This window comes from Gopherus flavomarginatus, chromosome 23 (genome assembly GCF_025201925.1).
Source record: "Gopherus flavomarginatus isolate rGopFla2 chromosome 23, rGopFla2.mat.asm, whole genome shotgun sequence".
NCBI classification, from domain to species: Eukaryota; Metazoa; Chordata; order Testudines; family Testudinidae; genus Gopherus; species Gopherus flavomarginatus.
The window spans coordinates 11946272-11966898 of record NC_066639.1 but is presented as its reverse complement, the minus strand read 5'-3'; the positions used below and the strand labels follow the sequence as shown (position 1 = coordinate 11966898).

Sequence of the window (20627 nt, the reverse complement as noted above, 5' to 3'; positions counted from 1 at the left end):
TATAGCCTGGATGTAGGTATCTGTGTCCCCTACAATACCACTAAGCCCCCCCAGGGACCCCTCCAGGACATACAGAGGTATCTGTGCCCCTCACCAAGTCCCTAAACTCCCAGGGACCACTGTGCTCACCACAACCCCCTAAGCAGTCCAGGAATCCCTCCAGCCCAGACATAGGTATTGGTGTCCTCCACGAAGCCCCTAATCCCCACCAGGACCTCTACAGCCTGGACGCAAGTTTCTATGCCCCCCACAACCCACCTATCTCCCCCAGGGTCCTGACCATCCTGGACGTAGGTATCTGTGACCCTACGAACCCCATTAAGCCCCCTCCCGGAATGCCTCCAGCCTGGACGTGGCTATCTGTACCTCCCATGACCCCTAAGCCCCCGAGGGATCTCTACAGCCTCTACGTAGGTGTGCTGATCTGTGCATTACCCTGTGTGGCCACACGGTGACACTGTTGCTCCATGCGGGAAATGCTCTGTGCATTACCCTGCATGGCCACACAGTGTCACTGTTGCTCTATGCAGGAAATGCTCTGTGCATTACCCTGTCTGGCCACACGGTGACACTGTTGCTCCATGCAGGAAATGCTCTGTGCATTACCCTGCATAGCCACACGGTGTCACTGTTGCTCCGTGAGGGAAATGCCCTGGGCATTACTGTGATGGAGTAGGGACTGTCTGTGTGGCGGATGGGAGAGCAGCAGGTGACTTTAGGTGAGGGACAGGACCTAAGCCTGTAACTCGAGCTAGGCAGCGGGGAGGGGGTCAGCACCTTTGCCTGGGAAGCTGGACAAAGGAAGGGGCCTGCTGGAGGGAGTTGGGTTAGTTTAGTTTCGGTTTTGGGCGGGGTAGTTGGAATTCAGGGAATCCCAAACTGGGAGCTAAGCTTCCTGAACCCCCATAAGGACTCGACTGAGAGGTCCTGGTTGTGCCCAAAAGCTCTGCTGAATCCGCCGTTCCTGTTGGCCAAAAAAACCTTCTGTTTTACTGGCTGGCTGAGTCACTGTGTGTCCCAGGAAGAGGGGTGCAGGGCTGGATTCCACCATACTCCGTGACACCCCCTAAGCCCCTCCGGGACCCCTGCAGCCTGGACGTAGGTATCTGTGCCCTCACCAAACCCCTGACCCCCCCAGAGACCCCTACAGCCTGGACCTAGATATCTGTGCCCCCCCACGAACCCCCTAAGCCCCCCAGGGACCCCTTCAGCCTGGACATAGGTGGAACCCTTCTGCCAGGGTGAATTGATAGCAGCAAGGAATGGGTTCAATACATAGGGGTCCCTTCCCTATAACGGAATGCAAACCAGCTCCAGCCCCCACCCAGTGACATGGGAAAATTTTACATATGCACCCCTAGGTGCCTCACAGAGGCAATACTTCCCCTCTCGCAAGCACAGAGTCTGGGTGTAGCAGAAAACTTTTAATAATGTGAGATAAACAACATAGCATTAAATTGGGAAAACACCTCAACTAAGCCGTGTCCTTTTTCCTGGGCTCTAGAGTCTAGCAATCCCCAAACCACCCCAAGACTCCAAAATCCAATACTTCAAATGTTTCAAGATTCCAGCAACCCTAGAATCACCCACAGTCCCGCAGCAACAGAGTTCAAGAGTCTATCTGCAGGGTTTTTCCCCTGCCAGCCTAAATAGAAAGGAGCACCTTACATGGTCCACTGCCAACTGCCCTGCTTCTCCATAGGAATCTGCTTCTATCTTTCCCACTAACTGCTCAGGTCAGTCCAGCAGCTGATCTGCTCCAGCTGTCTCCAAAAACTGCTCCACTCACCTCACCTCACGAATCACTCCAACCATCTCACAAACTGCTTTTTTTTTTCAGCTGTTCTGCAATATAGTTTCAGACTCCCCCACTAGTTAACACAGCTTTTTAGTGATTTCAATTTAGAAACCTGAATCTTCAATTCTCAAGAGAATCAAAAATCTGCTCTTCTACTCAACTGTTAAAAGAAAAGAAGGCACAATTGGCATTTCTAGCTCACCCAAGGAGCCCACTCCCTTGTCTAGCGAGTGGCACTCAATTGATGGTGAGAATCCCTGTCTCAAAGCAGTTTCACAGTTCCTCATCCACACACTCAGGGTGACAACACTCCACATTTCATGCCCCAACAACAAATAAACTGGGGATACCACAGCTGTCAAAGCAGCCACCCCAGGCTGCCGTGGCTCTGCCAGGTGGGGTGGGTGTGTCTATGCAAACACGATCAGCCCCTGAAATTCTTTTCCACACTCGCCATAATTCACCACCAGATGTCAGGGTAGAGTTCATCTTGATTCTGTTTACATAGGTATCTGTGCCCCCCACAACCCTCTAATCTCACCAGGACCCATCTAGCCTGGATAAAGGTATCTGTGCTCCCCACAAACCTCTAAGCCGCCCAGGGAACCCACAAGCCCAGATGTAGTCATCTGTATACCCCACACACCCCCAAAGACCCACAGGACCCTTCCAGCCTGTAGGTAGGTATCTGTGACCCCCAGAGCCCCACAAAGACCCTCGGGACCCCTACAGCATGGATGTTTGTATCTGTGACCCCCACAAACCACCTAAGCTATCCAGGGCCCCCTACCATCAGGACATAGGTATCTGTTCCCCCCAACACACCTAATCGCCCCTGGGACCCCTCCAGCCTAGACATAGGTATCTCTGACCCCACGAATCACCTAAGCCACGACAGGAACTCTCCAGCATGGAAATAGGTATCTGTGCCCCCACAACCCTCCTAAGATCCCCAAAACCCCTCCAGCCTAGACGCAGGTATCTGTGCACCCCACAACCCCCCTAGGCCACGATGGGACCCCTCCAGACTCTACATAGTTATCTGAGATCCCCACAACCCCCCTAAGCCCCCAGAACCCCTACAGCCTAGACGCAGGTATCTGTGCCCAACACGAACCCCGTAAGGTCCCTAGGACCCCTGTTGCCTGGATGAATGTATCTGTGCCCCTTACAAACCCCTTAGCCCCCCCAGGATCCCTATAGCCCGGACGTAGGTATCTGTGCACCCTAACGAACCCACTGATCCTCCCAGCGACCCCTACAGCATGGAAGTAAGTATCTGTACCCCAAAATGCCCCAAAGCAACCCCAGGACCCCTACAGCTTCGATATAGGTATCTGTGCCCCCTCACAACTCTCTAATACCCCCAGAAATCCTGCAGCCTGGATGTAGATATTTGTGGCTTCCAGGAACCCCCTAAGCCCTCCCCAGGACATCTCCAGCCTGGACATAGGTATCTCTGCCCCCCACAAACCCCCTAAGACCCATAGGGCCCCCACTAGCCTGGTTGTAGCTATGTGTATAGCACACAAACCCTCTAAGCACCTCAGGGCCCCCATCAACTGGGACGTAGGTATCTGCACAACCACAAACCCTTAAGTCCCCCAGGGACCCCTCCAGACCATACGTAGGTGTCTGTGCTCCTTACCAACTCCCTAACCCCACAGGGACCACTACAGCCTGGACTTATGTATCTGTGCTCACCACAGCCCCCTAAGCCGTTCAGGGACCTCTCTAGCCCAGAAGTAGATATTTGTGTCCCCCATGAAGCCCCTAATGCCCACTGGAACCCTCCAGCCTGGACGTAGCTGTCTGTGACCCCCACGACCCCTAAGCCCCCCAGGGATCTCTACAGCCTCTACATAGGCGTGATGCTCTGTGCATTACCCTGCGAGGCCACACGATGTCACTGTTCCTCTATGAGAGAAATGCTCTGTGCAATACCCTGCGTGGCCACACGGTGTCACTGTTGATCCATGCAGGAAATGCTCTGTGCATTACCCTGCATGGCCACACGGTGTCACTGTTGCTCAATGCGGGAAATGCTCTGGGCATTACTGTGATGGAGTAGGGACTGTCTGTGTGGGGGATGGGAGAGCAGGCTGTGACTTTAGGACCGGACACGTGCTCAGCCTGTAATCTGAGCTAGGCAGGAGGGAGGGGGTCAGCACCTTTACCCGGGAATCTGGACACAGGAAGGGGCCGGCTGGAGGGAGTTGTGTTAGTTTAGTTTCGGTTTTGGGCTGGGTGGTTCAGGGGATCCCAAACTGGGAACTAAGTTCCTGAACCCCCAGAAGGACTTGATTGCGGGGTCCTGCTTGTGCCTCCAAGCTCTGCTGTATCCTTCGCTCCTGTTGTCCAATAAGCCTTCTGTTTTACTGGATGGTTGAGAGCCACTGTGATTCCGAGGAAGAGGGGTGCAGGACCGTACTCCCCCACACTCCATGACAGACTCTAAGCACCTCCGGGACCCCTGCAGCCTGGATGTAGGTATCTGTGCCCCCCACCAAACACCTAAGACCCTCAGAGACCCCTCCAGCCTGAACTTAGGTATCTGTGCCCCCCACAGCCCCCTAAGCCACCCAGGGATCTATACAGCCAGGACATTTGTCTCTGTACCCCATATAGACTCCATAAGCCCCCTGGGACACTCCAGTGTGCACGTAGGTATATGTGCCCCTCAGAAACCGTCTAACCCCCCAGGAACCCCTACAGCCTGGACATAGGTATTTGCACTCCCACAACCCCCCTAACCCCCCCCCCGGGACATCTGCAATCTGGACGTAGATATCTGTGCCCCTCATGAAACCTCTACCCCCCCCCGGGACCGATACAGCCTGGACATAGGTATCTGTGCCCACGAACCCCTAAGACCCCCTGTTACCCCTACAGCCTGGACATAGGTATCATGGGCCCCCACAAATCCCCTAAGACTCCCAGGATGCCTCCAGCCTGGACGTAGGTATCTTTGCCCCCCACTAACCCCTAAGCCCCCCTGGTACCACTACAGCCTGGATGTAGAACTATGTGCCCCCCATGAACCCTCTAAGCCCTTCTGGGACCCCTAGAGCCTGGAGATTGGTATCTGTGTCCCCCTCAAACTCTCTAAGCCCCCCAGGGACCCCTATGGCCTGGATGTAGGTATCTGTGCACCCCAAGGCCCCTAAAATCCTCCGGACCCCTACAGCCTGGATGTAGGTGTGACGGTGCTGCCTGTGGGAGCCAGCTCAGGTCACTCAATCAGGGTGAACTGCAAACAAAACAGGGCATACAAATCCCAAACACTGCTGGTTATTTCAATACTTAGATTTAACAAGCCAGCACAAAACAGCTTCTGTAGTACCTCACTGGTTACTTAGAAATTTAAACCACGCAGTTCCCTTGAAGTACCCAGCCTCAAGCCTCCGTCCAGACATACCTGTCAGATATGATGATGATTCCTGAAAATCTTACTTCAACATATAAAAGAAAAGGTCCTTCCAATCCTAAAGGATCAGCCACATACCCAGGTTAAATTATAGCTTAGATCTTACCTAAAATACATGCTATAGCCAATTCTTATTAACTAAGCTAAAATGTATTAGAAAAGAAAAGAGAGAGAGTGTTGGTTAAAAGATTAATAGACATATAGACTTGAATTCAATTTTTGAGGTTCAGATACACAGTAGAGATGAGCTTGTAGTTGCCAAAAGTCCTTTTAGAAATAGTCCATAGATTATAATCCAATGTCCATATTCCGGGTGGCTCCAGTCAATGACTGGGGATCTCAATCCTTGTGGCTTAACGTTTCCCCCTCTTGAAACCCAAAGCAGATCTGAGATGAAGAAGGATTGTGTCCCAGGTTCTTACACATTTCCAGCAGCCTTTCGGCCTGAGAAAACAATAGGCTTAACTCTCCTTCCAAACATCCTGGCAATTAGTATAGGGTAATTTATTCATTAAACAGTTCAGATACAGGTTACCACAACCTTCAAAGAGACACATAGACAATAATACTATTTCACTCAAGTATCATCATTAATGTTAATATTCCTTTTTTGCTCTTTGAATTAAAACCATAACAATAGACAAGACTTGTTTGTTTACATCGCAAGACCTGAGCAAACATCTCCCCTTCTACCTCTAACACTGCAGACTTGCATTTCAAAGCTCTGTTCATTTACATATCTTGCTAACCAGTCCTTAAGGTTCACCCACGGGTCAGGTCAGTCGGTGAGGTTTGTTAATTAACTCTTTCTGGCCCCGTCACCTTTCAATGAGATATTATACTATACTTATAATGTCACAGTCGCAGTGAGTCAACTGCTGCAGCTCCCCATAGACTCTGCCTGTGTCTCTCACCGAGCTGGAGCACAGCAGGCAAGGGGAGAGCACTCGATGTGTTGTATTTACACTAGATGTGATATATAGACCCCCACTGGATCGATCGCTGCCCACCGATTCGGCAGGTAGTATAGAAGTACCCCGAGTATCTGGTGATCGGAGCTGGACCCCAGAGGGGGACACATTGAAGGAACTCAGGAGCTAAGGTGCCTCTATTGTCAACTGTCAGGGCTGCTGTGGCTCAGAGGAGGGTGTTTGACTCCTGGCAGGCTTAGGCGCCGCAAGCCTGGGAGGCAGGAGAAGTGAAGCGGCCACGGTGTGCTCAGGTGCTCGTGCTTGGAGCAGGGGTGAGCTGGGGCTAGGGGAGGTGCCGCAGGGCAGAGCAAGGGAGTTGCCACAAGAGGGGCACCTCAGGTTGGGGGTGCAGGGGGGGAGGGTGCAAGGTGGAAGTTTCGCCTAGGGCGTGAAACATCTTGCACTGGCCCTGCCCCATGCCCTGCCTGCAGCCAGCCTCCGTCTCCAGCCAGCCCTGCACTTTGTGCCCTGCCCACACCTGCCGTATCCTCCCTTTCCTGCCTGCAGCCAGCCCCACAGCCAGCCCCTGACACCCCCCCGACCTGTATCCAGCCAACTCCTGCCGCACCCCCCTGTGGTCCTGCCCAAAGCCAACCAGCCCTCCACCTCCACCCAACCACACACCTCCAGCCTGCACCAGCCCTCCACCCGCTGTCTGCAGCCAGCCCTGCATCCCCTGCCCTGTCTCCAGCCAACCCCTGATGCACACCCCTGCCTGAAGCCAGCCAGCCCCACATCCCTTGCCCTGCCTGCAGCCAGACCCTCCTCTAGCCAACCCCATGTCCACTGGTGCCCTGCAGTTCCCAGGGCAGTAACCCTGCACATCTGCTTCAATGAGGGGGGCAGGGAGCAGCTGGGACCCACACATGTGCACACCCTAGGGTGACCAGACAGCAAGTGTGAAAAATAGGGACAGGGGGTGGGAGGTAATAGGATCCTAAATAAGAAAAAGACCCCAAAATTGGGACTGTCCCTATAAAATCAGGACATATGGTCACCCTAGCACACCCCCAGGACTCCTGAGTTCCATTGCTGGGTTTCCTATTGGTTCCACTGCTGGTTCTTTTCCTTTTCCTGGGGGACTTTGGGCAAGTTGCTCCCCCCTCTAGGGCTCTGTCCCCAGCAGTCAAATGGGGATTTCATACTTTCCTGCTATTGGAAAGTGCTGGGAGAATCTCCCAGCAAAAGCTGCTCTGACAGTGCTAAGCAGCATCTGACCATTCAAGGTCGTAGCGCACTGCCCAGGAGGAGTGTTTGGCTCTGGGATTTCACTTCAGCCCAGTGTAGAGAGAGGGGCCCATCCATGAAGTTTGGCTTAAGAAGACCAAGTCTCCAATTTGTTAAGGGCGTTTTGAATTTCAATCCTGTGCTCCAAAGTGCTTGTTGTCAGTTGCAAATTTTAGAAGCATGGTCTCCACTGCATTTTCCAAATCATTCATGAAAATATTCAATAGTACCGGACTCCGGACTGATCCCTGCCAGACCCACTAGGTACACCCCGTCCGTTGGACAGCCAAACATGGAGAAGGGCTCCTGGAGTCTGGGCTTTCAACCAGCTCTGCACCCACATTACACTGATTGCAGATGGACTGCATTTCCCTAGTTTGCTTGTGAGAATGTCCTACGGGACTGTGTCAAAAGCCTTAGTAACTCCAAGCTAGATCCCATCTATCTTCACCAGGCCCAGAACCCTGCCAAAGAAGGAAAGAGGATTGGTTTGGAATGATTTGTTCTTGACAAATCCATGCTCACTCGTCCTAAGAACCAAATTATCCTGTAGGTGCTGCTGACAAACTGAGTGTTTAAGAATGTATTCCAGTATCTTTCCAGCTATGGCAGTCAGGTTAGCTAGTCTGTAAGTCCCAGGGGTCTCTTTGTTCCCCTTTGAAAGATAGGTCCTGTCTTGTTCATGGATGGGAAGATGTTCTTTTTCAGGGATCTCAGACGAGAACTGGGGTACAACACCTGGATTGTTAAGGCCACAGAAATGGAGGCAGGAACCTCTTCTCTCCTGCTGGCAAAGAACCCCAGGTACCTAAAAGATAGGGACTCACATCCTTGAATGGGCTTTAAAAAGGCAGTGGTTAAAAAGTTTGGCCCTGACCATTTCTTGTTTCCACAGACTAGACACTTTAGCAAACTTTAGAATTCCTTGGTGCAAAAACACCGTGAAATTCCCCTTTCTTCTTCACAGGGGGCTTTAATGCCCCTTCTCTCACTCAGGCTTACAACTGCCCAGAATTCGAGAACTGTCCCTGTTCCCATTGGACAAATGGGAGGAGCCTGAGGTACAGAGAAGGGAGGTGACCTCCCCAAGGGCCTACACAGCAAGGCGGTGGCAAAGCCAGAAAGAGAAGCCACCGGTTCTGACTCCTGTTCTAACAGACTACAAATCCCCCCAGAGGCAGGGATAGAGCTCAGGAATCTAGATGGTGGGAAAATTTCTTTCAAACCTTTTCTGTCTGAAAATCCAGACTAAACCAGTTTGTTTCTCAGAATCATAACAAGTGAGATGGAAGTTCTTTGCAAAAAGATTTTGTTGAAAAACAAAAGCATCTCTTGTTTGTCACAGTGTGTTAAATTGTCTCGTCACACACAAAGAGGAGACACTTAGATCTTGAAAATTAGATAAGATGCTTCAGTCTGAGCTAAGTCGTTGCTGCTCTTAACAGTTCCAAAATACAAAAATACAAATAAAAAAGACTGTTTCAGCTAATCCATTATGTCATAATCTGCTCTGGGTAAACGTGATAGGACACCTCATATTATGCACTACTCCTAGTGACACTCTCCAATGGATCCCCATCCTCCACCCACCATGAGGTAGGTAAGAGCGGATCATTATTATCCCTACTTGAAAGAGGGAGAAGCTAAGGCTGAGAAAGGAGAATTGACTTGTCTTAGATCACATAGCCAGTCAGAAGCAGAGTTGGGAATAGGACCCAAGAGCCCTGATTTTCAAACTAACCATCGGATCTTGAATTTCAGACATTGAATGACCTGAATAAAGTACTCTCAGATGAGCTCCAGACCAACAACAGTGCACAGTAATTATTCAAGTATCAGAGGGGTAGCCGTGTTAGTCTGAATCTGTAAAAGCAGCAAAGAATCCTGTGGCACCTTATAGACTAACAGACGTTTTGGAGCATGAGCTTTCGTGGGTGAATACCCACTTCCTCAGATGCATGTAGTGGAAATTTCAGTAATTATTCAGCAAGTATTTGAGGAGAACTGCAATGTTAGAGAGAATCATCAATTGCTCAGAGACAATTAATGCAGAGAAGGAGCAAAATTTGTCAAACATAGAACTGGTTCTGACTTATTTCCTTCGTCTTAAAAGAGAACAACATGGACCTGAGTCTCCTCCCTGTCAATAACCCCCTGCTCAGCCAATCAGGGTAGAGACTGAGGATGGGAGGCAGAGGATTCTTACCAGAGAGCCCAAAAGATGGCCCAGGTGACTGCTGGGGATCACTGCCCGAGCACTATTTCAGTCCCACATTTCTGGGTGGATCTCTCACAGTGGGAGCTGCAGAGCACTCCCCCGCAACACACACACACACACACAAGCACACCTGCTGGTGTTGGGAGGGGAATAGGAAAAAGGAGAAAAGAAGCAAGAGAAGAATAGAAAGGAGGGAAGGATGGATGGAGGAAAAGCTGAAACAAAAAGGACAAACCCTAATGTCCCCAGTGACTCTAAGGGACAAAATCCCAGGTGAGCAATAAAATTCTGCCTCCTTAAGCTCGTGTTTTCCATGTCTAGAATTCAACTGTAACCAAATGGATCAGACTGAACAGGTTTCAAACCTCCAGGAGGCTCTTACCTTCTAAACAGGGACGGCTGTTTTCTTGTAAAATCACTGAAAAGGAAGGAGAAAACTCGAAAGAGGTTCCTCCTGGCGCTCACATCCATGAGCCCGAATACTCTCTCAGTCCTCAAAGAGAGACCTGGAGAAGGAGACTTGCTGAAGCAAAGCCACAGGGGTCTCTGAGTTTTCCCTGGCCCCTCGCCCCTGTCCTGCCTGGCTGATGTCAGCATCTCTCTGTGAGGTCACCACCTCCCCACCACCTTTGAGCAATAGTCTGAGGTCCTGCAAAAGGCCTTTGTGATGTCACTGTCACACCCCTCCCTTGCTGTGCTAATGTCCTGCCCCAGGCCAGGCACTTTGGAGATTTGACCTACTCCCTGTGGATCACCCCACTCAAGGAGTGTTCGTTCTAGGCAGCAAGCCGGCTAGACAGTAAAACATCAGATGCTACTCCCAATGCTACGCTCCATTTTTCAGAAATTAGTTGACTTTATGGCCAGAAGAGACCATTAGAGCATCTAATCATATAATCATAGAATATTAGGGTTGGAAGGGACCTCAGGAGGTCATCTAGTCCAATCCACTGCTCAAAGCAGGACCAATCCGCAACTAAATCACCCCAGCCAGGGCTTTATCAAGCCTGACCTTAAAAACCTCTAAGGAAGGAGATTCCACCACCTCCCTAGCTATCCCATTCCAGTGCTTCACCACCGTCATAGTGAAAATTTTTTTTTCCTAATATCCAGCCTAAACCTCCTCCACTGCAACTTGAGACCCTTACTCCTTGTTCTCTCATCTGCTACCACTGAGAACAGTCTAGAGCCATCGTCTTTGGAACCCCCTTTCAGGTACTTAAAAGCAGCTATCAAATCCCCCCTCAGTCTTCTCTTCTGCAGACTAAACAAGCCCAATTCCCTCAGCCTTTCCTCATTAGTCATGCACTTCAGACCCATGATCATTTTTGTTGCCCTCTGCTGGATTGTTTCCAATTTTTCCACATCCTTCTTGTAGTGTCGGGCCCGAAACTGGACACAGTACACCAGATGAGGCTTCACCAATGCCGAATAGAGGGGAATGATCACATCCCTTGATCTGCTGGCAATGCCCCTACTTATACAGCCCAGAATGCTGTTAGCTTTCTTGGCAACAAGGGCACACTGTTGACTCATATCCAGCTTGTCGTCTACTGTAACCCCTAGGTCCTTTTCTACAGAACTGCTTCATAGCCATTCGGTCCCTAGTCTGTAACAGTGAATGGGATTCTTCCGTCCTAAGTGCAGGATTCTGCACTTGTCCTTGTTGAACCTCATCAGGTTTCTTTTGGCCCAGTCCTCTAATTTGTCTAGGTCCCTCTGTATCCTATCCCTACCCTGCAGCGTATCTACCACTCCTCCCAGTTTAGTGTCATCTGCAAACTTGCTGAGGGTGCAATCCACACTATCCTCCAGATCATTAATGAAGATATTGAACAAAACCGGCCCCAGGACCGACCCTTGGGGCACTGCGCTTGAAACCGGCTGCCAACTAGACATGGAGCCATTGATCACTACCCACTGAGCCCAATTATCTAGCCAGCTTTCTATCCACCTTACAGTCCATTCATCCAGCCCATACTTCTTCAACTTGCTGGCAAGAATACTGTGGGAGACCGTATCAAAAGCTTTGCTAAAGTCAAGGAATAACACATCCACTGCTTTCCCCTCATCCACAGAGTCAGTTATCTCCTCATGGAGGGCAATTAGGTTAGTCAGGCATGACTTGCCCTTGGTGAATCCATGCTGACTGTTCCTGATCACTTTCCTCTCCACTAAGTGCTTCAGAAGTGATTCCTTGAGGACCTGCTCCATGATTTTTCCAGGGACTGAGGTGAGACTGACTGACCTGTAGTTCCCTAGATCCTCTTTCTTCCCTTTTTTAAAGATGGGCACTACAGTAGCCTTTTTCCAGTCATCCAGGACCTCCCCCGATCGCCATGAGTTTTCAAAGATAATGGCCAATGGCTCTGCAATCACATCCACCAACTCCTTTAGCATCCTCGGATGCAGCACATCCGGCCCCATGGATGTGTGCTTGTCTCCGGTTTTTCTAAATAGTCCAGAACCACGTCTTTCTCCACAGAGGGCTGGTCACCTTCTTCCCATGCTGTGCTGCCCAGTGCAGCAGTCTGGGAGCTGACTTTGTTTGTGAAGACAGAGGCAAAAAATGCATTGAGTACATTAGCTTTTTCCACATCCTCTGTCCGCTAAGTTACCTCCCTCATTCAGTAAGGGGCCCACACTTTCCTTGACTTTCTTCATGTTACTAACATACCTGAAGAAACCCTTCTTGTTACTCTTAACATCTCTTGCTAGCTGCAACTCCGAGTGTGATTTGGCCTTCCTGATTTCACTCCTGGATGCCTGAGCAATATTGTTATCCTCCTCCCTGGTCATTTGTCCAATCTTCCACTTCTTGGAAGCTTCTTTTTTGTGTTTAAGATCAGCAAGGATTTCACTGTTAAGCCAAGCTGGCCGCCTGCCATATATACTATTCTTTCTACACATTGGGATGTTTTTTTCCTGCAACCTCAGTAAGGATTCTTTAATCCTTTAGAGGATTGGAACTGATTTCAGTGGAGTCACATATTTGCTAGGTTTTTATGCATTTGCACAGGAAAACATTGAGTGTTTCCATTCATTTCAGGGATCCCTATTCAGTGGAACTCCTCAACATAATGGAAATGCCATTATTTTTACTGAAGGAAGAGGTTTATAAGGAAGCAATGAGATTTGAACCAAGGACTCTTTGATTTGCAATCAAACACTCTACTACTGAGTTACACCCCCATGGCTGCTGTGGGGGTAATTCAGTGATCTTAAAGATTTTGAAGGACAGGCCCTGCCTCAGAGATCTCCTGTTCTCTTCCCAGACCACAGTGCTTTTAAAAATGGGGTTTGATTAAACTTATAGATACATGGAGACACCACAGCTTGCACACCCACCCACATAGCTTCCCCCAGTGACGTAGCTACCACCTCTTGGGGAGATGGATTAACTACACGGACGGGACAGCTCTCTCCCCTCTGCTTAGAGCATCTTCATTCTTTATGAATAGGTAGGAAAGAACCTCCTGAATGGACAGTAACCAATTAATGAAATATTGCTGGGTCTGCATTCAATATGGGTAAGTGGTCGTATTGGCTGGATGAGTAGGAGCATTGCCAGCAGATCGAGGGAAGTGATTATTCCCCTCTATTTTGCACTGGTGAGGCCACATCTGGAGCATTGTGTTCAGTTTTTGCCCTCCCACTACAGAAACAAATTGGAAAGAGTCTAGGGGAGGGCAACAAAAATGATTAGGGGGCAGGGGACTTACGAGGAGAGGTTGAGGGCACGGTCACCCAGAGGGGGGACAAGTGGGGCAATTTACTCCAGGCTCTGCAGGGATCCCATGAGAATATAGTATTCTATTGTATTGCAAATTTTTTTTATGGAAGGGGCACCCAAAATTGTTTTGCCTCAGGCCCCCTGAATCCTCTGGGCAGCTCTGTCCACTTCACCCCCTTGACTCATTCTCCTCCCTCTGAAGTCCCACCTGTGCTCTGCTCTCACTCCCATTTGGCCACTTCCCACTCCTGCTCTTTCTCTTTGGCTGAGGCCTGCTGGTCCATCTTTTGCTTGCTCCTCTCCTCCCTGAAGGCCTCCTTGTGTCTCTCCACCCCCGCCCCCAAGGTCTGCCTGCTACCTCCACCTCTCTGCCCTTCCCCTGAGACTCACACTGCCCAGCACTCACACCTCTCTGCCTCTCCTGAGACCCACCCTGCCCAGCACTCACGCCTCTCTATCCCCTCCCCTGCACTGCCCTGTCCACCACCCACATCTCTTTGCCCCACCCATGAGACCGGCCCTGCCCACCACTTGCACCTCTCTGCCCCTCACCTGAGACCTTCCCTGTCTGCCTCTTTCCTCAGTAATCTCTTATTATTCCTTGAAACATCAAGGATGGAATAAAAAGCTGAGTTTACTCCAGGGCGAGGAAAGAAAGGAGCCACCAACTCTCTGACAAATCTCAGTGCCCCAGAGAAAACCTGCCCTCTGCTGTTGCAATCCCTGATGTGCTGGGGATATGATGATAAAGGAACTGTCTGAATGATCAAGGCAGGAAATGGACAACAATCTACTAGAACGTCATTGACCACAAACACACTCTCCTCATGCTCCAGCCAGAAGGGAAATGAGCAGGAATTCTTGCAATTCCGCCAGGGACACACTTACACAATGGCACAGCAGTGTGTGTGTTGTGGAAGCTGGTGTGAGGAAACAACTGGAATTGATCACTCAGTGAGAACAGAACTGGAGTGTAGTGAGAAACACTTCGTGAGCAAGTAGTTGTGGCTGAGTGGTTAAGGCGATGGACTAGAAATCCATTGGGGTCTCCCTGTGTAGGTTCAAATCCTGCCAACTACAGAGGAAGTTGTGGTCCTTTAGTTTCAACAGAGCTGGGTCTTGTCCCACTCTCAAGCTTTGCCTATGCTATTGGGTAATGTGGCTTTAAAGTGTTTCAATTAAACAGCTGTTGCATGTCCACACTATGCCCCTTGCGTTACCAGAGAACATCCATGCTAGACTCTTGGATGGCTACAGAGAGCAGTGCACTGTGGGTAGCTGTGCAACTGGCTGCAGTTGCTTTGGGAAGGGTTTGCAATGCCTCCTGGGCTGGTACAGCATCACATGATGCAGGTTTCTCTATCCCATTGTTCCATGGGAATCCTGCTAGATTGCCAGCTGCTTTTCAACTGCAATGTGCCTGGTGGGGTACAGAGTATGTTTGCGTGTGTGGGGAGAGGGAGTGTGTGTGTTGGGGAAGAGTGAGTGTGTGGGCACACTGTCTCTAAGTTCAGAGATCTGCTGCAAGCAACCAGTCCTGAGGCAGGGGGAGGGGCACAGCCCCAACATCAGCCCCTGCTTCCCTCACTGGCTCAGCTCAGCACAGCAGCCTCTGTGACACACACACACTGCTGCCTGCTTAGCTGTGTGTCAGGGATGTTGGAACAGGGGGTTAGAGGGCCATAGCCCCACCACTCTTTACCAGCTGTTAGGACAAATGATGGAGTGGGGGGAAGGGTGGAGTCTTGGGGGGAAGAGGATTTATGTGGGTGTGGCCTCTGGGGGAGGGGTGGTGTGAGTGTGGGTCCCTGGGGAAGGGGTGTGATGGGAGTGCCACAGTTCAGACAACAGTGCCCCCCCCGCACTGTAAGGAAGCTCCCACCGCCCCTGCTCTGTGTTTATAGCGCGGGAGAGAGCAGCGTCCAAGGCAGTGATTTGCTCCCCGGGGCTCGGGCAGGGGGGCTCAGGCGGCGATTTAAAGGGCCCGGGGCTCTGGCCTCTGCAGGGAGCCCTGGGCCCCTTAAATCACCAGCTTGGGGAAGCTGGGCCAGGCTGGCACAGTGTACTTGCTCTTGCCAGTACCCCACACTGGAACGTACCGGCTTTTTGTTAGTAATATAGGAAATTGGGGGCTAATCCTGAAAAGCTTCTCTGATGTAACTTACTCCCGTTGGCCTAAAATGTTCTGATGTAAAACCTGACTCCAAAGGCTGGGGTGGGGGAATGTGTGTGAGAAATAGAGTAGAGGAGAAAACTGACCTACTGTTGATATGAATGATTTGTATTTCAAAAATAACTTATTTTGATTGGCTTCCAAGTCAATTTCTGTGTGGTGTGTTAGCAAAAAGAAGATCAGAGAAAGTGTGGGCCCCTTACTGAATGGGGCAGGCAATCTAGTGACAGACGATGTGGAAAAAGCTGAAGTACTCAAAGCTTTTTTTGCCTCGGTCTTCACAGCCACCTGCAGCACAGTAGGGGGAGGAGGTGAGCAGCCCTCAGTGGTGAAAGAACAGATTAAGGACTATTTAGAAGAGCTGGACATGACCAAGTCCTCAGTTCCAGCTCTAATGCATCTGAGGGTCCGGAGGGAGTTGGCAGATGTGACTGCAGAGCCGTTGGTCATTATCTTTGAAAACTCGTGGTGATTGGGGGAGGTCTCAGATGGTTGGAAAAAGGCAAATCTAGTGCCTATATGTCTGCACTGTAATGTTATAGTCTTGCAGCCCAAGCCCCATAAGCCTGAGTCAGCTGGCCGGGCTTTGAGACAGGTGCCCTGGGTGTGTTAATCACAGTATAGACATAATGTTAGGCTACATCTACAGTGCAATGAAGCACCCACGGCTGGTCCCTGTCACATTAATCAGGGTCATGCGGCTTGGGCTGTAAAGTTGCAGTGTACGTGTCTCAGTCCCCTGCTCTAGGTGCCCAGAAGGTTGGGAGGGAGTTTAGCAAGTGGAAATGGTAAAACCGCAGTGAAGTGTTACCCTGGACTCATGGCATTTCTCCATTGGTCTGTCTACTTAGGGGCAGGGACAGTGACATGTCCTGCTGCATTCGTTATTTCAAAGGGCAGTTTAGGATTTTCATTCTCACCCACGATGCACAAAGCAGGACTCAACCCTCGGTGTAAACTAAACGAACTGCCCACAGATTCTGGCAGCCACAATGAGCCTTTTGGTGTGAGAGCTCAGACCTGCCCCTGTCCCAGAGGGAGGGGGTCATCTGTGATGGGCAGGAATACTGACCTATCAGCTCTTAACTCCCAAACTTTCAGTAACTCTATTATCAGTGCCTGTGAGCGTAATTTAAACCATAAGAACAGTCACACTGGACTAAAGCTGCATCTAGCTCTGCGTTTTGTCCTCTGGCTGTAGCCAATACCAGGTGCCCCAAGAGCTACTCAGCAAGGCACCACTGGGAGTTGAACCCAGGATCTCCTGTTTACAAAGCAGGTGCTTAACCAGCTAAGCCACAGTGCTTGCTTGTGGCTAATGGACACTGTCTGCTCACACCTGACTCCCTGCCATCCCCACCAGGGCCTGACAAGCTTTGCATGTGTTTGGATTCTGCAAAGCAGAGGAGCAGGGGACATTTTCCTTGCAAGGTGTGTGTGTGTAAATCTTTGGCCAGGTCTGCACTACAAAGTTATTTTAGCATCATTATATTGCTGAGCTGTGTGAAAAACACACAACGCTCTCTCTGTCACCAGCTCTTGGCTGGTGCACACACTGCAATGCCACGACTGGCCACAAAACTGCCCTGTTTTAGTGACAAAATAAAACCACCTCGACGAGAGGCCTAGAGCTTTTTGCAGGAAACTTCAAGAGACAAATTGTCAGTGTAAAGGCTGCTGTTCATTATATCACCATAACTGGCCTCCTCCAGTATCCCACAATGCCCGCCATGAACTCACCTGCCCTGCATTCCTGCTACAGAGGCTGGGCCTCTCCCCTTTCATAGCTCCAGAACGTTCTGACAGCTGAGCTGCTAGCTACACCGGCATTGGTTTGCTATAACTGCATTGCTTGGGGGAGTGTAAATTTTTTATACATCTAAGTAATATAGTTACACCGACCTAATTTTGTAGTGTGGACCTGTCCAAATAATCACTCACACACCGTGGGAGTAAACCTTCCCCTGCTCCTCTGCTTTACAGAATCCAAACACGAGCAAAGCTTGTCAGGGCTCAGTGGGGATTGGCAGAGTCAGGTGTGGGCAGACACGATGCTTTAAGTAACAGCAGGCACCATGGCTTAGCTGGTTATACCATCTGTTTTGTAAACAGGAGATCCTGGGTTCAACTCCTAGTAGTGCTTGGTTGAGTGCCTTTTGGGGCACCTGGTGTTGGCGACTGTCAAAAAACAAGATTCAGAGCTAGATGGACCTTCGGTCTAGCCCAGTATGTTTTTTTTTTATGGTTTAAATTACACTCACAGGAACTGAGGATAGAGTTACTGAAAGTTTGGGAGTTAGGAGCTGATAGGTCAGTGGTCCAGTCCCCTCACAGATGACCCCCTCCCTCTGGGACAGGGGTAGGTCTGAGCTCTCACACCAAATGCTCATTGTGGCTGTCAGAATCTGTGGGCAGCTTGTTTCATTTATGCCGAGAGTTGAGTCCTGTTTTGTGCACCGTGTGTGAGAATGAAAATCCTAAACCGCCCTTTGAAATAACGAATGCAGCAGGACGTGTTTCTGTCCCTGCCCCAAAGCAGACAGACCAATGGAGAAATGCCATGAGTCCAGGGTAATACTCCACTGCGGTTTTACCATTTCCACTTGCTAAACTCCCTCCCAACATTCTGGGCTCCTAGAGCAGGGGACTGAGCCTGAGCTGAGACACGGACACTGCAACTTTACAGCCCAAGCCGCATGACCCTGATTAATCCCAAACGGGCCAGTCGAGGGTGTTTCATTGCACTGGAGACGTAGGCTAATGTTATGTCTACACTGTGATTAACACACCCAGGGCACCTGTCTCAAAGCCCGGCCAGCTGACTCAGGCTTATGGGGCTTGGGCTGCAAGATTATAAAATTACAGTGCAGACATAGGGGCTTGAGCTCAACCTCTGAGGCCCCATGAGGAGTGAGGGTTTCTGAACTCAGGCTTCAGTGTGAACACAAATATCTGCACCACAGTTTTAAGCCCAACCTGATGTGCTGTAATTGATTCAAAATCTAGATCCAAACAGTTACCACATCTGCAGATGGAAAAATGTCAGGGAGTTGAGTGAAAGGCCACTGCAAGTTCAGCTAATTATGCAACATGGCTTATGGCCCATCTAACAAGCTCCTCAAACAATAGCTCCCAATTTTCATTCACATTGTTCTGTTAAGTGTTTTCTCCAAAACACTTTCACTGATCATTTTGATCAGCTTTGGAAAGTTAGCCCTTTCAGTGCACAAAATATAGATATTGCTGGTGGGGACTGCCCTCTATTGGTCATAAGAACAGCCATACTGGATCAGACCAATGGTCCAGCCAGCCCAGAATCCTATCCTCCCACAGTGGCCAATGCCAGGTGCCCGCAAGGGAATCATCAAGTGATCCATCCCCTGTTGCCCATTCCCAACTTCCGGCAAGCAGAGGCTAGGGACATTTCAAGAGCATGGTTTTGTATCCCTGCCCATCCTGGCTAACAGCCAATGATGGACCCATCCTCCATCAACTTATCTAGTTCTTTGGTGGACCTTCTTATAGTCTTGATCCTCACAACATCCTCTGACAGAGTTTCCCCAGGTTTTCAGGTATCTAAAAGGGTGTCGTCAGGAGGAGGGAGAAAACTTGTTCACCTTAGCCTCCAATGATAGAACAAGAAGCAATGGGCTTAAACTGCAGCAAGGGAGATTTAGGTTGGACTTTAGGAAAAAGTTCCCAACTGTCAGGGTAGTTAAACACTGGAATAGATTGCCTAGTGAAGCTGTGGAATCTCCATCTCTGGAGATATTTAAGAGTAGGTTAGATAAATGTCTTTTAGGGATGGTCTAGACAGTATTTTGTCCTGCCATGAGGGCAGGGGACTGGACTCAATGACCTCTCGAGGTCCCTTCCATTCCTAGAGTCTATGAGACTGTATGTTGGGTGAAGAAATACTTCCTTTGGTTTGTTTTAAACCTGTTGCCTATTCATTTCATTGAGTGACCCCTAGTTCTTATGTTATGAGGAGTAAATAGCACTTCCTTACAGATCCAGACTAACATAGCTACCCCTCTGATATATCCTTATTTACTTTCTCCAAACCCATCATCATTTTATAGACCTTTATCCTAGCCCCCCCTTAGTCATCTCTTTTCCAAGCTGAAAACTCCTCTCAATCTTATTAATCTCACTTCACATGGAAGCTGTTCAAGACCCCTAATCATTTTGGTTGTCCTTTTCTGTACCTTTCCCAATTCCGATATCTTTGGTGGTGGTGGTGGGGGGGGGGGGGGATCAGCTCCAGTATTCAAGATGTGGGCACACCATGGATTTATAGACAGGCAATATTATATTTGTGTCTTGGTATTCATCCCTTTCCTAATGACTTCCCAACATTTTGTTCGCTTTTTTGACTGCCAATGCACATTGAATAGATGTTTTCAGAGAACTGTCCGCAGTGACTCCAAGATCTCTTTCTTAAGTTGCAGAGCTAATTTAGACCCCATCAGTTTAGATGTAGAGTTGGGATCATGTTTTCCCATGTGCATTACTTTGCATTTATCCACATTGAATTTCATCTGCCTTTTTGCTGCCCAGTCACTCACTTTGGTGAGATCCCTTTGTCACACTTTGCACTCTCTTTTGGAAGTAACTAACTTGAGTTGGTTTGTATCATCTGCAAATGTTGCCACCTCACTGTTTACCCCTTTTTCCAGATCACTTAGGAGTATGTTGAACAGTGCTGGTCCCAGTACAGACCCCGGAGGGACACCACTATTTACCTCTCTCCATTCTGAAAAATCAGACCCTTTCTTTCTTGCCTTTGAACCAGTTACCTATCCCAGGGGGGACGTTCCATCTTACCTCATCTTGCTTCAGAGCCTTTGGGGAGAGACTTTGTCAAAGGTTTTCTGAAAATTTAAGTATACTATTGTCATGGTATAATTCCCCACTCTGAACCTTAGCGTCCAAAAGATGGGGTACCAGCATGAACTCCTCTAAGCTCAATTACCAGCTTAGTACTTGTAGCGCTGCCACCAACCAGGAATTCCAGTGCCTGGTACACTCTGGTCCCCCCAAAACCTTGCCCGGGGAACCCCAAGACCCAGATCCTCTG

General features: G+C 49.6%; 1 protein-coding gene and 1 non-coding gene across 12 annotated transcripts in view; one reads left to right on the top strand and one right to left on the bottom strand.

Annotated features, from left to right (window-relative positions):
* Positions 1–20627, bottom strand: part of LOC127039351 (zinc finger protein OZF-like) — a 1232974-nt gene that overhangs the window by 998160 nt on the left and 214187 nt on the right. The gene's annotated exons all lie outside the window — the stretch shown is intronic.
* On the top strand, positions 14373–14454 carry TRNAS-AGA (transfer RNA serine (anticodon AGA)). Its single transcript has one exon. It is a non-coding gene; the product is annotated as a tRNA-Ser (tRNA).